Source organism: Eptesicus fuscus, chromosome 5 (genome assembly GCF_027574615.1).
Source record: "Eptesicus fuscus isolate TK198812 chromosome 5, DD_ASM_mEF_20220401, whole genome shotgun sequence".
In the NCBI taxonomy this organism is placed as follows: Eukaryota; Metazoa; Chordata; class Mammalia; order Chiroptera; family Vespertilionidae; genus Eptesicus; species Eptesicus fuscus.
Genome location: NC_072477.1, coordinates 20,474,986 through 20,489,806, shown reverse-complemented (window position 1 = coordinate 20,489,806; position 14,821 = coordinate 20,474,986).

Sequence of the window (14,821 nt, the reverse complement as noted above, 5' to 3'; positions counted from 1 at the left end):
CAGAACTGGGTGCTGCGTGTTCTCCTGCCCTGCGATTGTTTATTCTTGTGACACAACACAAAATACACATCCTGCAGGGAGCTCCCGCCATCCGGAGCTCCCGTTAGGCTGTTGACATCCACACAAAGCCTTCTCTTTGTGCAGCTCATTTTTATTTCTCTCGTTTGCTTTGCTCGCTGACTTCCCACCCCCTCCCCGCATCATTGCATGTCAAAACCAGCAGGAACCGTGGAGCCAGCCTTTTCTTTATTTTAGGAATGAGGATCCTGAGCACAGACGGATATTTTTCTTGTGTCTGGTGTGAGCCTTGCTGAGCCTGCTGAATCCAGGCTGGCCACAGCTCATCCCTCGAGGCCGGGGACCAGGCCTTCCTTAGCAACCGCCACTGAATCACTCCTGGGGTAGACCCGAGGTGAGTCCCTTTAAAGCGGCCACACTTGAGCCTGAGCCGGGGGAGCTGGTAAGAGGGGGAGTGTGGTGCGCCCTGGCACGGCCGCCTGCCCCTCCCCCCCCCCTCAGGAACCTGTGACAAACAACCTTGCCCAGTGCCCAAGCGCCTGCCAAGCCCTGTCGCATTAAAACCCTGGCAGACTCAGCAAGGAGTCCCATTTCAGCCCAGCAGGTGGGGAAACCAAGGCAGCCGGAAGGCAAAGTGACCAAGGTCACACACAGCATTGGCCACATGCACCGGAGGCTGGAGTCCGGCTGCCTGCTGTGCACTGAGCTCTTGGGATCACCCCCAGCAAAGGCTCCGGAGGAGCAGACGTCTCCCGAATCCCGGCAGCAGCAGAGCCCAGAGAGAGGCCTTCCATCCACGAGTCCACACAGCAGTCCCCTCTCTGCAGGGAAAACAGAGGCAGTGAGGTTCCCCAAGAGGCCCTGCCCAGAGGGCATCAGGTCCAGGCCAGGAATCCAGCTCCAGAGGGTGCTAGCTCCCAGCTGAGCGTCCGGAACAGCAGACATCAAAACCCTGGCAGGCCAAGGGGAGGGGAAAATTAGATCAGGACAGCAGAAGGGAGGAAGTGGGGAAATCGAGGGAGAAGAGGCGGGACAGAGGCCAAGAATGTCTCAGGAAACCTGGAAACGCCCTCAGAGTAAGGCCGGCCGAGACCCTGGTGGTTCCCACTGCCTGAGCTCCTGTCTGCAGACAACCTGGCGTGTCTCTGCTCCTTTCGTGGGGGCGGGTGCTGGTCCACACGCGTGTGCAGGCTTTAGTTCCTAAGTGTCATGAAGGCGATGGGAACGGGAGGCCTGTTGCGTGGCTCCGTGCGCACCCACACCAGCACGCATGTGTAGGTATCGGGCTAGGCGTGCGAGCCCACAGGAGTGTATGTGTTTGCGTGCAGTCTACAAACATGTTTTCAGCAAGCTCAAGGAGAAGCAATCAGTCATCTCTGAGGAATCTTAGCAACAGCCATCCCCAGAAGAGGCTCCTGCCAGCTGGAGCCGCGATGAGTCAGCAGAGGCAGCGGTGGGAGGCAGCCCGTCCTGGAGCCGGCCTCTCCCTTCTCCAGCCTGGCCGCCTCGCCTGGGTCACTGCTTTGGCACCGATGTCCCAGAACACATTCCTGGAACTGGCCAGTACAGGCGGCTCCCTCGGCTGAAGGGTTTTTCCCTCCTCCACCCTCTCCCTCTCCCCATACCCACCCGTTTATTTTTCCTTCTTGCTGCAAGACCAAAACACACCGCATTCACGAGGTCAGGAGCGACAGCCAAATGGCAGGAGTTGGCAGCAGAGGGGCTGGGACACAGGAGCTGCCCAGGCCTAAGCCGGCCAGGGGAGCAGGACATCTCGTGCCAGGCAGCAGAGAGGACCCTGACTGGGGACACTGAGCTCTGCTTACGTCCTATGGGGCAAAAGTGTCATTGCCGGGAGCTCCGGGGAACTGTTAAGGTGCTGGCTTGCAGGGAACTAGGCTGTGACTCTGGGCCCCAGGGGATGGGGCAGGGGGTGACCTGAGGAACAGAGGCGCATTATGAATCACGGCTCAGCTGCCTTAGTGCGTGTTCATTCCCTCCTCACAGTAACCCACGGAGGCGGGAGAGTGATCTCCCTTTGCAGCTGGGAAGATGGAGGCGTAGACAGGTAAAGGGATCTGGACCAAGGGTGCACAGCTATCAGCAGAGGAGCTAGATGAAACTAAGCCAGGCTGGACCGGCCTCGGGGGCTTTAGCTGATGGGCCACATGGCCTTCCCTCCTGGGCGTGCCGCCCGCACTCTATGCCGCCCACACTGTGTGCCGGGATCACTGCACCTACAGAAAAGAAATACAACACAAACAAAAAGGCTGGTGCTGTCCCCCCTCCCCTCCCCTCCCCTCCCCTCCCGCAAGCAAACAGATCTGGGTGAAGAGCCATCTGCAGTCGCAGCAGCAGCCGAGAAAGCAGGGGCAGCAACAGCCTGGCCCGGGCCGAATCCCTGGCCTCTTTACTGGAGGCAGGAAATGAATAAAAGCTAAATGAGTTTGAAAATGCCAGGAGGCAGTGTTTATCCCCTTCCCCCTCCCCCCTCCCCCTGGCAAGGACCGTGTATAGTTACAGTTTAATCTTGGAAATGCCAGACAGCTGTTCCCCGTTGCTAAGAGACTGGCCCACATTATGCAGATGTCAGGGACCTCAAATGTCTGCCGGAAATTACAGATCATGTTGGAGGAGCAGAGAGGCCTTCTCTCGGCTGAGGAAGAGCAGTGGGAGACACCCCCCGCCACCGCCCCTGGGCAAGTGGGGGGAACTGGGTGGCAGAAATAAGAGGCCCACCCCTCCCTGGGCCTCCCCCTCACCCGACCTGAGGCTCTGGATCCTTCACTGTGCCTGCTGGTGCCCTGGCTCCCTCCTTCCTACAGCTCCCACCACATCCGGGCCTTCTTCCTTTGACGACAGAGTGGATGCCTATCTCCACCCTCTCCCTCCATTTCCATCTGGGACATCTTTCTGCGGTCCAGTGTCCCTGCTGCTGGGATGCCACTGAGCTGGCTGGGACTGAGCTGGGAGGAGGGGCCCGCCCCCCCCTAGGAGGGTGGGATTCCACTCCCTGAGTCCCCTTCACCTGGGGCTAAAAATGGAAACGTACATGCACACACACACCCTCCCTGACAGACAAGTGCCCCCGCCCAGCCTCGGAAACCCAAGCATTGCCGTTGTCATGGCAACTGCAGGCTACCAGGGCTGCTGCATCCCTGGTCCCTGGGGAAGGGGAGCTGCCATCTGGGGGAGGAGGGGTGGGGAAGCCCTTTTCCAAACCCTGGAACTAACATGGACCCTGATTGAAAGTGACAGGGAATCCACCAGGGCCCTGGAGCAGGGCAGGGAGCAGGCACAGCTCCTCACTCAGGCTGGAGACGGGGCAGAGAGGCTGCCAGGTCGTGCCAAGGGAGCAATGGCATCCGCAGGTCTGCAGGATGACCCCCGGGTATTGTGAGGGTGGGAGGGGGCTGAGGCCTGATGCAGAGTGGGTGCTGAGTGGGTGCTGTTTCCCTGAGAGCCCACAGGGTGCCGAAGGGTAGAACTATAACTCACGGCCCATGCCCCCAGGCCGTATCTGTCCCCCTGCTGCCTCCTCCCGTCGGATATAATAAAGCCAGGAGAGCTTTATGTGCCATGGAAGGTGGCTGTGCAGATAGGAATCGCGTGTGTGTGTGCACCCCCCGGTATGAAAGTGCTTTAGAGGAAGGTTCGCAGGTTCGCGGAAGCCCCGTGGAAACAGGGCAATAATACCACCCCTCTGGCCTCCCCGGGAGATGCTGCGGGGGCTGGTGCGAGGGGAACACTATTTACACAGCTTCCTTCCCAGGGGCCCAAGTCTTCCTCCCTCCGAGAGACCCACAGTGACTGTGTGCCCTGCTCGTCTGGCCTTCTCCCCCTCAGGTACATTTCTACAGCAGCAGTAATGTCAGATGGGGAAACCGAGGCACGGACTTCTGTAACCTGCCCATCACAGTCCATTAGCTCTCCACAGCCCCTCAGAGCTGCCAACCCCTAACCCTAACCCAGCCCAGGCCCTGCTCCGGAGGGCCAGGACCTCTGTCCCCACCAATTAGCTGCCCAGTCCCTCTTATTAGCTATGTGAGCTGGACAAATAACCTTAGCTCTCCCTCCCCTTCAGGGAAATGGAAACAACAGTGCAAACCTCTTAGGGATGCTGTGTGGATGGAATGAAAAACGTGTAACCTGTTTCGCTCCTGCTAAGCTCCCAATACATTTTAGTGCTTAGAGTGGAGCCCATTGCTGGGCACTACCTCCCTAGTGATGTGCCAGGCTTCGGCAGTGAGAGGAGGGGGAATTCCTTGGGCTGTGCGCATACCTGCTCACAGAACCCCTCCCCCGCTCTCTTCCTTCCCCCCCCCCCCCCAACTCCTGCACAGCTACTGGCTTCTGCCCCCTTGGGAGGTTCTAGAAGGTCTGTTGGGGACAGTGCACCTGGAGAACTCTGCAGGCAGCAAGCACCAGCCACAAAGCCCGGGGGGGGCGGGAGGGGGATATCATGGAGCTTCATAGAACAGGGGAGGATGGTGGAAGATGGAGTCCCCTCTCCTGTGGAACTGCCAAGCCAGAAAGGCTGAGCCAGAAAGGCAGACAGGAGCCACCTGAGACGGAGTGATGGCCGGCACCAGCTCCTTCAGCCACTGGTGGCCATCTGAGGCCTTTATTTGGCGGGAGGGAGAGCTGGCAGCTGCTTGGTCTCTGCCTTTGTTCCTCTTTCTCCCCTCCCCGCTCCCCATCCTTTTATTTCCTTTCCCCCCAGCGCTCTCTCTCCCTCATTCACTTTCTCCCCCTTCTCCTTTCTCTCATTCTCTCACCAACCTCAGTTCCCTCCCGCTTTGATCCTTCCCTTGAAACGGATTTCTTGCTTTCTCATCCTTTCTTCTTCCTTAGAGCTCAGAATCACACTTGGCAGCTCTCCCCTCCCACCGCCCTCCCCTCCAGCCGGCTCTCTTCCCCTCCCCCTCCCCCGTTCCTCCCTCCTCCTCTTCCCCATCCATTTCTCCTTTCTTTCCCCTCTTCTCTCCAGTCTTTTCTGGGGTCTCCTCTTCCCCTACACAGACACTTCCAGTCCCCAAACAGACAAAGCTAGGTCAAGGTCATCTGTCAAAGTCCCAACAGCCCTGGTCTGGGAGGTTGGGGCCCAGAGACCAAGGTCAGAGCGGAACAGAAAATCAGAGTGGTTTAGGGAGCATTTGTCTGAGTATCCAGAGAACCCCCACACGCACCTGGAACCCTCTTCCTACCTGGGGAGTCCTGTGCCAGGCCACCTGCGTCCCACAACCACCCCGCGTGACATGCGGCTCCCTGCTGCCTAGAAGCTCCCAGGGGAACTGGGAATGTCTGAGTCCCTCCCTGGTTCTGCTTGGCTCCCTCCTCTCTGCCCTGCTGCAGAGGGAGCCCAGTGAGAGGGCAACAGAGGAACCAGAAGCAATAACAACCTGCTTTGAGCTGGAAGGCACAAGGCGGGGGGAGGGAAGGTCACTCATATATGAGGTACCTATTGTGATAGAAACAGCACAAGGCTTTGAAACCAGGCAGGCTGAGTTTGCCTCTTGGCCCTGCTTTTTCTTTACAAGCCGATGACCTTGAGCCAGACACTCGCCGCGCCTCAGTGTGCACCTCTGTGGAATGGGGGTATGACAAGGAGAGCACCTCCCTCCCAGGGCGGTTGCCAGAACGCCGTGAGAAAATGCCTGGGGATCACGTAGCACAGGTGGCCAGTTCCTCTCTCCTTAGAGAAAAGAGGGTTTTGTGGAGAAGATGGGGTTTACTGGGGGCGGGGGTGCATAATAATACTCATCAGACCTTTGTTTTGTTGTTGATGCCAGGCGCTATGCTAAGCATTTTGAGTACACTGTCTCATTTAATCCTCCGGCAACCCTGGGAGACGGTTATTTTCTTATTCCTGACTCTTGGAAGAAGCAATGGAAGCTTAGCAAGGCTAGGCAATCTGCGCAGGTCCCACAGCAAAGGGGAGAAGCAAAATTCTTAACTGCTCTGCCGTTGGTGGGGGCAGGGCGGGGGACACAGCAAGAGCAGTGCCGCCTCAACCAGGCATGAGCCGGCGAGGACCCGAGCCTGATGACGGGGAACGGGGAGCGTCTAACGGAGGCCAGTGCAAACCCACCTCTCACCCTCAGTCAGACTCAGAGCCTCCCCGTTTCCCGTCAGGGAGGCCCTGCCTGAATGCTTGCAGTTGAACCTTAGTGGGGAGAAGAGGGGCGGGGTCCAGGCTCCGGCCTCTGGAACACCATGTCCCCGCCACTGTCCCCTCCTTCCCCCAGACACACACAGCCTGCAATCCTGATAACCCCTGAGGTTCTGTCCTAACCCTTGTATGGCCCAAATGATCTCTCTTGGGTTTTTGCCACCCCGTGTTGCATAACGGGGATAATCACTCCTTCTTTGGGGAATCAGGGCAGGGCCTGTGTGGCTGCTGCCTGAGGTTTCAAATGAGTTCGGGGAAAGAGGGCAATGGCCCTGGGACTGCGGGAGGCAGGTGATTTACGGGAAAGAGGGCAGTGAGGTCTTTAAAAAGATGGCTTCTGGTGGGAAGAGGTGAGCTAGGAGGTCAGGAGCCAAACAGGTGTAGTCGCCCCACCTCTGTGTCCCAGCCCCAGCACCCTTCCCCCAGCCAGCTCCGATTACACCCTGCCTTGCTTTCAAATAGAACTCCAAGTTTCCATGGCAACTCACCCACGTGGTCTCTGCCTTAGAGGCTGAAGGGGGGGAGTGAGGAAGGGCAGCTGACAGGAAGTACCAGACACTCCTGGAAGGTGAGGGCAGAGTCCCACCCTCCCGGCCCCCACTCATCCCTCCTGCCATTCACCCTTACCGCCAGGGCTCCTGGCTGAGGCCTCACCAAGTCCCCACGAAAAGAGGAAATGGAGCTCGGGGACAAAGGCAGCGAAATCCCTTTCCCCAAATGTGTCCCTGACCTGCAGGGTTCTGTGCCACTGCCCTGGGCCCCGAGGCAGCATCTCATCCTGCTCTGGTCTCTTCAAGGAGAGGACCGGGTTGGCATCTGTTCTGGAGCCAGGTTGGAATTTTTGGCTTGGCCGCTTCCAGCTGTGTGACCTTAGGCAAGAAGCTTAACCTCTCTGAGGCTGTGCCTCATCTTGACAATGGGGATGGGCACATCTGCTTCCCAGTGTCGTCCAATGAGATGGCATTGGGGAACGCGCTTTGTGAGAGATGCAGAAGGGATCAGCGCAGAGGTGCGCCTGCTGACGTGGGAGCACGCAGAGGCCACCCTTTGCCTCCCCCGTCGGGCCAGGGCCCAGCTATGCTGCCTGGAACCCTGCGGTTCAGAAACCCTGTATCAGAGCCCTGACTGCTTTCAGGCTTTGCCTTCCTGGTATGAACTGTGTCTTGATTGATCTCCCCTGGACTTGACCCTACCAGGAGCATCTCCTGGTCAAATATCTTGTCAGGAACCAAGAGTCCATGATCATGCCTGGCCGCCCCGCTTCCACCACGCTGATGTGTTAGGCGGGTGAGGCGTTCCCTGGAGAAGGTGGCGCAGCTTCCTCTGGCGTTTCCCACCCTTTTCCCCTCTCTTGCCTGTAGCCTGGGAGGCTGTCTCCTGGTTGCTGGCTGACAATTTCTCTCCAGCTCTTCTGGTGGGGACTTCCCTGGCTTGGTCCTCTGAGACACAGGCAAAACCGGGGAAGCTGAGCTCAGCAGAGGGATGGAGTAGAGGGAGAGGAAGAAAGAGGCCAAGGCACCTGCCACCCTCCCCACCCCAGCTAAAGGAGCTTGAACTCGGCCATTTGTCTCTCTCTTCCTTCCCAATCTCCATGCACTGGCTCATGAAGACCCCCGCAGGCTGCGCTCAGACACCCCGTAGAACCCTTCCCTTCTCCAGAGAGGCCCAGGGTTTCCAGGAGCTGCTTCCTCCTGTCCTGGGACCGTGAGTGAACCACCTGCCTCCGTCCCCAGCCTCCCTGCCTCCCTCATCCATCAAGTGGGGCTGATCTCGGAAGCCCCTTCGCTCTAAAACCCTGACTCGGCAATTCTCTGGAGCAGGGAGAAGTGCCTGGCCACACAGCCTCTCCCCACAGCCCAGCCCCCTTCTCTCCTTTGTCACCTCGCTCAGCAGTGTCCCTGAATCCCAGAAAGGGTGGCTTTCATTATTTTTTCTTTATTTTTATCAAAGGGTATCTTTTTGTTAAAAAAAAAAAAAAAAAAAGTGTCTCCCCTGAGACAGTGCTGCCTCTGAGCAGGCTCTCCTCGTTTCTATGGCAACAGCAGCTGGCTCACATGTGTGGTTGCTATGGAAACAAGGCTGGTTCTCCTACCTCTCTTACCCATCCCTCCCCTCTCACTTTCCCTTCCTTCCTCACCATCTCAACACCCCCTCCTCCTTCTTCACATCACTTGGGATGCAAGAAAGGCCGATGGGAGGCCCTGGGCACCATGGTGGCAGCAAATTGGGTCCTGGCCCCTGGCTGGGCCGTCACCGTGTGGTCCAACCTCTGTGACTAGACCTTTCTTCTGGGCCCAGAGGGTGCATCCTTTCACACTGTGTGGGATGTGGCTTTTCTAATACAAGGTGTGGGGCATGGGCATCCTTGAGTACTCTCTAGGCAAGGACCCAAGCCAATCCTGCCTCTGACAGGTGAGGGCTGTCTTCTCTCTACCCCCACGCCATGCCCAGCACCTTCAAATTGCATACAAAGCCTTTTTCTGCCACAACGTGGACGTGCAAAAGAAAAAGAAGGATTCTTGGGGAGGAAATCAATGGCAATAGATGGAGACAGAGGGGAAAGGGAACATAGAGAGAGAGCCCCGTCTTGTCAGTAGATGTCATATAGATTATGTGCAGTGTTTCCCACGGGCATGTAGTGCCTTAAAGGGAAGGGACCCTGCCTGGTCTGTCACTGATCAATCCTCAGTGTCTGGGCAGGGAGAGAAAAATAATATACACTAGAATGTTAATAGTGATTGATTTTTAGGTGGTGATTGTAATGATAGCCTCTTTGCTTCTCTTTTTCAGCAAACGTGTATTAAATGTTTAAACAGAATAAAGTGTGTATTTGATTGACGTTAGAGAAAAGGGGGAAGGAACTTAAAAGAGGCCAAAGAGCAAAGTAAGCCAGAGGCTTCTCTCCCTCAACACTGGAGCAGGCCATGTGGCTGGCCTGGCCTCGCGTGTCACATGCTGAGGCCCAGACAGGTGAGGTGACTCTCGACTATGGTGTGAAAGAGGCATCAGGGACCGGAGCAGGAGAGAAGGCTGTCAGCCCAGGTGAGGCAGGCCAGCAGAGATCCTGGCATCTGCTGGACAGTGAGGTGACAGCAATGGTGCTGAGAGGCGCACGGACATGCCTCTCCCCCGGTTTCCCCTCCCCGGGTGCTGAGTCCCAGGCCTCGGACGGGGACTGTGGCTCAGTTGTGCTAGAGAACTCGTGAAAGCTGCACACAGGCTGCCCGTGCCAAAGGGGCAAGTTCCAGCTCCCGGTCTCCCCTGAGAGGCAGGGCGGGCGGAAAGCATGCTCAAGGTCAGAGAAAACGTCATGCAGATTCCTGTCCTCAGCCAAGGGCACCCTGTTCTGTTTCCTTTCCCCCACCTGCTGTCAACACACTGGGAGGGGAGCCAGGCACCTCGGAAATCGAACCTCCTGGACTGAGGGGGTTCAGGAGCCTGAGAGATCATCCTAATGCTCACAACCTCCCCGCGCCCCCCTCATTTGATGGACAGACAGACGACAAAGGAGGCCAGGGCTCTCCCTGGCTCATCCCCAGCCAGCTAACGCTGCCAGCTAGCTGTAAAGGCAGAGAGAGGGCCTGGAGGAGAACAAAGAGAAGAGGCAGAGGAGGGAGGAGCAGGAGGAGAAAGAGGGAAACTGTTCTCCCTGCGGCCTCATCACCCAGGAGAGGGCCTTGCTCTCCCGAGATCTCGAGACCAGACAGGGAGGTGCTCCAGGTTGGGGATGAAGGAGAAGCTAATATGGGTACGCGGGCATGAAATGGGGGAGCGGGGGAGACTTGGGGATGGGTGTTGCATTCAGTGCTTGAAATGTTACTTTGCTCCTCTGGGCCTCTGTTGTCTGGCCTGCAAAGGGGGGATAGTAGCAGTGTTATTATCTTGATAGGATCATTGCGATGATTAAGTGAATTATAAAAAGCCGAAAAGTTAGGTTCTTTGAAGGTCACCAAACGGTCACAGCAAGAAAACCACCACATCACACGGTTCTGATCTGCCTGGTCTACCCAGTCTGAGCCGAGGCCCTAAAGCGATGGCTGTCTTTCTCCTGCCTCCTCCCCAGAGCAAAGCATGGGTGCCCCGGGGTGCTGTCTGGTTTCTCTTCATTGCGATGGAGGGGAGCCCAGGGTCAGAAGACCTGCCCATGAGGAGCGGGCTGTGTCCACTCTAAGTCTCAGAGGAACCACCTCTATAGCGTCCCTGATGAAGAGGTTCCCCCACGCTCTGCTTGAATGCCTCCCGTGACCGGATCTCATTCCTTTATAGATATCGCATCTCTCCAATCCTGGGTTTCAATGCCCTCTTGCTAATATTAATGCTACCCTTTCCGTTAAAAAAAAAAAAAAGAATTGTGCTTCCCAGCCCATTATCTTTATAGAGACAATCAATGACAAATAGCATCTGAGTATATCTGCCATCTGTGAGGCCTATCTTAGCCCCCCACCCCAAGCAAGTCTTTCCGATTCCAGCAAAACTTGAAAAACTCCAGCTTTTCCTTCCCCCGCCTTCCAGAGCACTGCTTTGCCCTTCGCCCTTTTACAAGCCTCGGCCCCACGTGGGGGTGCCGCGGGCCGTCTCCGCGGTTCCTTTTTTCTTGCCCTTGGTTCTGTGCCCTTCCTCCGGCTTTGAATGTGTCCTTCTCCCGTCTGAGCTCATCTGCCAGCTCTTCATCTCTCAGGCTCCTCCCCTTCTCCTTCTCCTGAAGACCTTTCATGATTACACAGTCAGAACCGCGTTTCCGATGCCTCCCAGACCAGCTCAACGCTCTTCCTTTCAGGCTCCCTGCAGGGCCGCGCCTGTCTGTCCCTGTGTGTTCAGTGTTGCCGACCAAGTTAGAAATGCGGCCATCCTCCTCTCTGGGTCCGTTTCTTTGAAGTGGGGAGAGTGCATTCGTTTCCTAAGGCCACCCTAACAAATCACCGCAAACTGGGTGACTTAAAGCAACAGACATTTATTCTCTCACAGTCCTGGAGCCTAGAAGTCTGAGGCGAAGGGGACGGCAGGGCCGTGCTCCCTCTGGAGGCTCTGGGGAAGGATCCTTCCTTTCCTCTTCCAGCTTCTGATGTTTGCCAGAAATCCTTGGCCTTTCAGACTGATTAATCTCAGCCTCATGGTCACGTGGCCTTCCCCCGGGTGTCTCTGTCCAAATTTCCTTCTTCTTATAAGGATACTGGTCTTTGGACTTCGGGCCCACTCTGCTCTAGTATGACCTCATCTTAGCTTATTACCTCTGCAGAGACCCTATTTCCAAATAAGGTCACATGCACAGGTCCCCGGTGCACATGAATTTGGGGGGGACATACTCCCTCACCCTCAGCTGTGCTTCCTCCTTCTCCCTCACCCCTGCTCCCCCACGGAGCTTTCATGTGAGCCTGACTTTTCCTCCTTGACATCCTGCTCATTGGCCCACGTTCACCATCCTGACAGCCAGGGCCCCGGCTGAGTGCTGGCTTCCCTGCTTAGATACGGGGACTTGGAAACGTTACTTTTCTCCTCTGGGCCTTTGTTGTCTGGCCTGCAAAGTGGGGATAACAGTAGTACTGGCTTGATAGGATCGTTATGATGATGAAGTGAATTGCTCTTTGTAAAGAGAAGGACAGTGCTTGACACTGGGGGGCCCAGAGCAGCATGAAGGATCATTTCAGGCCCTCGTCATTTCAAACATAGATTCCTGCGAGGCTTCCCGACCAGCTGCCTCTCAGCTCCAGTCGCCAGCACCTCTGTCCTCAAAACACAAATTTTACCCTGTCGCTCCACGTTATCTAAATGCGTTCCAGTGCATTCAAGTTAAAATTTGCAGCAGAGAGCACAGGGCCTTTGGCAAGGCTCTTACCTGCTGTGCACACGGTCCTAAGTCCATAGGCGTGTGCGCGCACACACACACACACACACGTGTACACACATATGTGTACACACACACAAACTGCTCAAGCCACAATGCTATGACCTACCCCTGGCTCTCCGGAAGCGCCAGACGTCTCCCGCCACTGGCCCTTTGCACAGCTGCTCCTCTCCGGGGTGTCTGCTCCTCCTCCCTCAAGATAGATTGTGCTGGGTCCACCACCTCCAGGACCCCCAACCCCTACAGCCTCTAGTCCAGGGCTGAGCCCTGCCTGCTGGGGCCCTGCCCCTCCCAGCACTGAGCTGCTCCAGGACTAGGGCTGTGTCCTTTCTCTGCATCTTCAGAACATTCCCTGGAGCACCACAGGTGTGGACACAAACGAAGCATGTATGAATGAACGATACTTTCTATTTCCGACCCCCTGTAGAGCAAGCATGTCAAACTCGCCGTCGCTGGGCCACATGCGGCCCACAACGAATATTTTTGCAGCCCAGCCAATATAACGGTGTGTAAGAAACGTTTTAATAAAAACTTCATAACTTAATTTTTACAACTTCTGTTATACATAATTATTAATAACAAACTACAACGTTCACTGATGACTGATTACTATAATCGTGTTGCATTCACTTCCCTTACGCACCTTACGCGCAGGCGCACCATTTCTCTCCACTAATACCAGCAGCGAATATTTTAGCAGCCGATTGCCACGTCATTAGTCTTGGACTGACTTGTTTGGTGTGCGAAACAGGAAATATTTCACTTTCGGAGAACAAGAAAAATAGGTTTATTTGCGTTGCGCTTATTAATTGGTGCAGTTATTCAGTGTCTGGTAAGTTGACGTTCAAGAAAAATTATTAATTTTTATTAAAATGTTCTATTTTATGTTAACGATGACTCATTTATTTCAGCCCTGTGTATTCAGCATGTCTATCGAAATAAACCTACGTTTCTATGAACATTGAAGCGTTTGTTTTTTTGCGGCCCTCAGAAACTTAGACCAGGCTTATTTGGCCCGTGTTAGCCTTTGAGTTTGACATGCTTGCTGTAGAGACTCCTTTGATCCGTGTTTCTCTATTTCCCACTTGACTTGACACTCACCTGTCTTCACCCTGGGACCCTCTGTCTCCTGCAAGCCCCAGAGCCTCCTCTCCGACGCCCCGCTGTTCTGGGCCTTTCCAAACAGCCTGTCCCGCCCCTCACCCCAGTCTCAGGTGAACACGTTTCCTTTCAGGGCTGCTGTTGCTCCTGGAATTGGGTTTTTTGGCACACGTGTGATTTGGGGTTGTGATTGTGGGAAACGCTTTCTGTGGTGTAATTGTGAGGAGCTGGGGCCCACAGGAGAGCGGAGGGGCCTCTGGGGGCTGGGAGGCAACAGAGAGCAGTGAACACTCATCCAGAGGAACAGGTGCTCAACCCCACCACCCAAGGCGACACCCCAGGGCAGCCCTGGGGCCGCCAGGGACCCGGACCCCCTGGGGCTTTTCTCTGTTAGAGGAGGTGTGGGGGGGGGGGGGGAGCCTTTCTCCTGGGGGTTGCCCTCAGGAAAGCGCCTCATGGGGCTGCTTCAGGGCGGGACTCAGACACAGAAAAGGAAGGCCTCGGGGCCCTGGGCTTCAGAGGTGGGGAAGCAGAGGCAGCAGGGGCCCCTCCTGGGCAGGCTGTGCCAGGAGACAGAATTGCCGCAGCCCCAGGCAGGGCTGGAAGGACTCATCGAGCCTCGCCTGGCCCCTTCTTCCTGTGGCTGGGGAGCAGCACCAAAGGCCGGTCTGACCTCACAGGGCCCATCACAGCCGCAAGGCCAGCCTCCAACTCCTGACCCGATTTCCAAAGGCAACCGTCGTCTCCCAGGGATCTCAGAAACAGTATCTTCCCTCCAGCACCACCACCCCCACCCCCGCTCCAAGACCTCAGTGCTTCTCTTCCGGGTGACAGCCAGCCCCATCCACCCAGCACCCGTCACCCAGGCCAGAAACCAGGGGTCTCCTTTGATGCCTCTCTCCCTGACCCCCACTGAGCCAGTCACCCAGAGGGTCACCTTTACCTTGTGCACACGGCTCCCACCCTCAGCTGCTGCCCAGGCCTCTGCCACCCCAGCCTCACACTGGACTGAACTGCCAGTCCCTTAACTCACTCCTGCATTCCCTCTTTCCCAAGCGACATGACCACTAAGTCTGGAAGCAGAAGCGAATAGAGAACAAATGCTGTGTTGCTCTCACGTGACAATAGCATCATCTACATTTTCAGATTTTCTGCCATCCTGCCGTCTCCACCTAGCAACCCGAGTGGATAGCTCACTCAGCTCTGATTTTGTCCCTGTGCTGTTAAAATCCTCCATAGATTCCCACTGAACTCAGGAAAAAAGTCAAAGGTATACCTTTGAGGCCTCCTGGGGCAAGATGGCTCTGAGCGGGAGGAGACCCATTGCCAGCTCCCTTTTCCACCCAGACCTACTCTGGATTCCTCCTGATGACATCTGCTTTCTTCTGTCGACTCTCAAGCAACCCCCCCTCCTTTAGAATACCCCAAACCCAAGCTGCTGAAGTGCACCACCCCAACGCTGGAAGCTCTCCCTGCTTCCCCAGAAAGTTCATCTCTCAGCCTTCTTTCCTTCCACCCTCCTTGCTGGCGATGGCACCTCTGGGAAGGCACTCACAGGTGGGCACTGCCTCCTACTGCCCTAACCAGCTGGGAGGCCAGCAACTGGGCCTGGTCTGTTGTGGATGCCACAGGAGGTTGAGGACAGGACCTGGCCCAACAGAGCTTCTGCCTGGAGCCCCAAAGGTGGG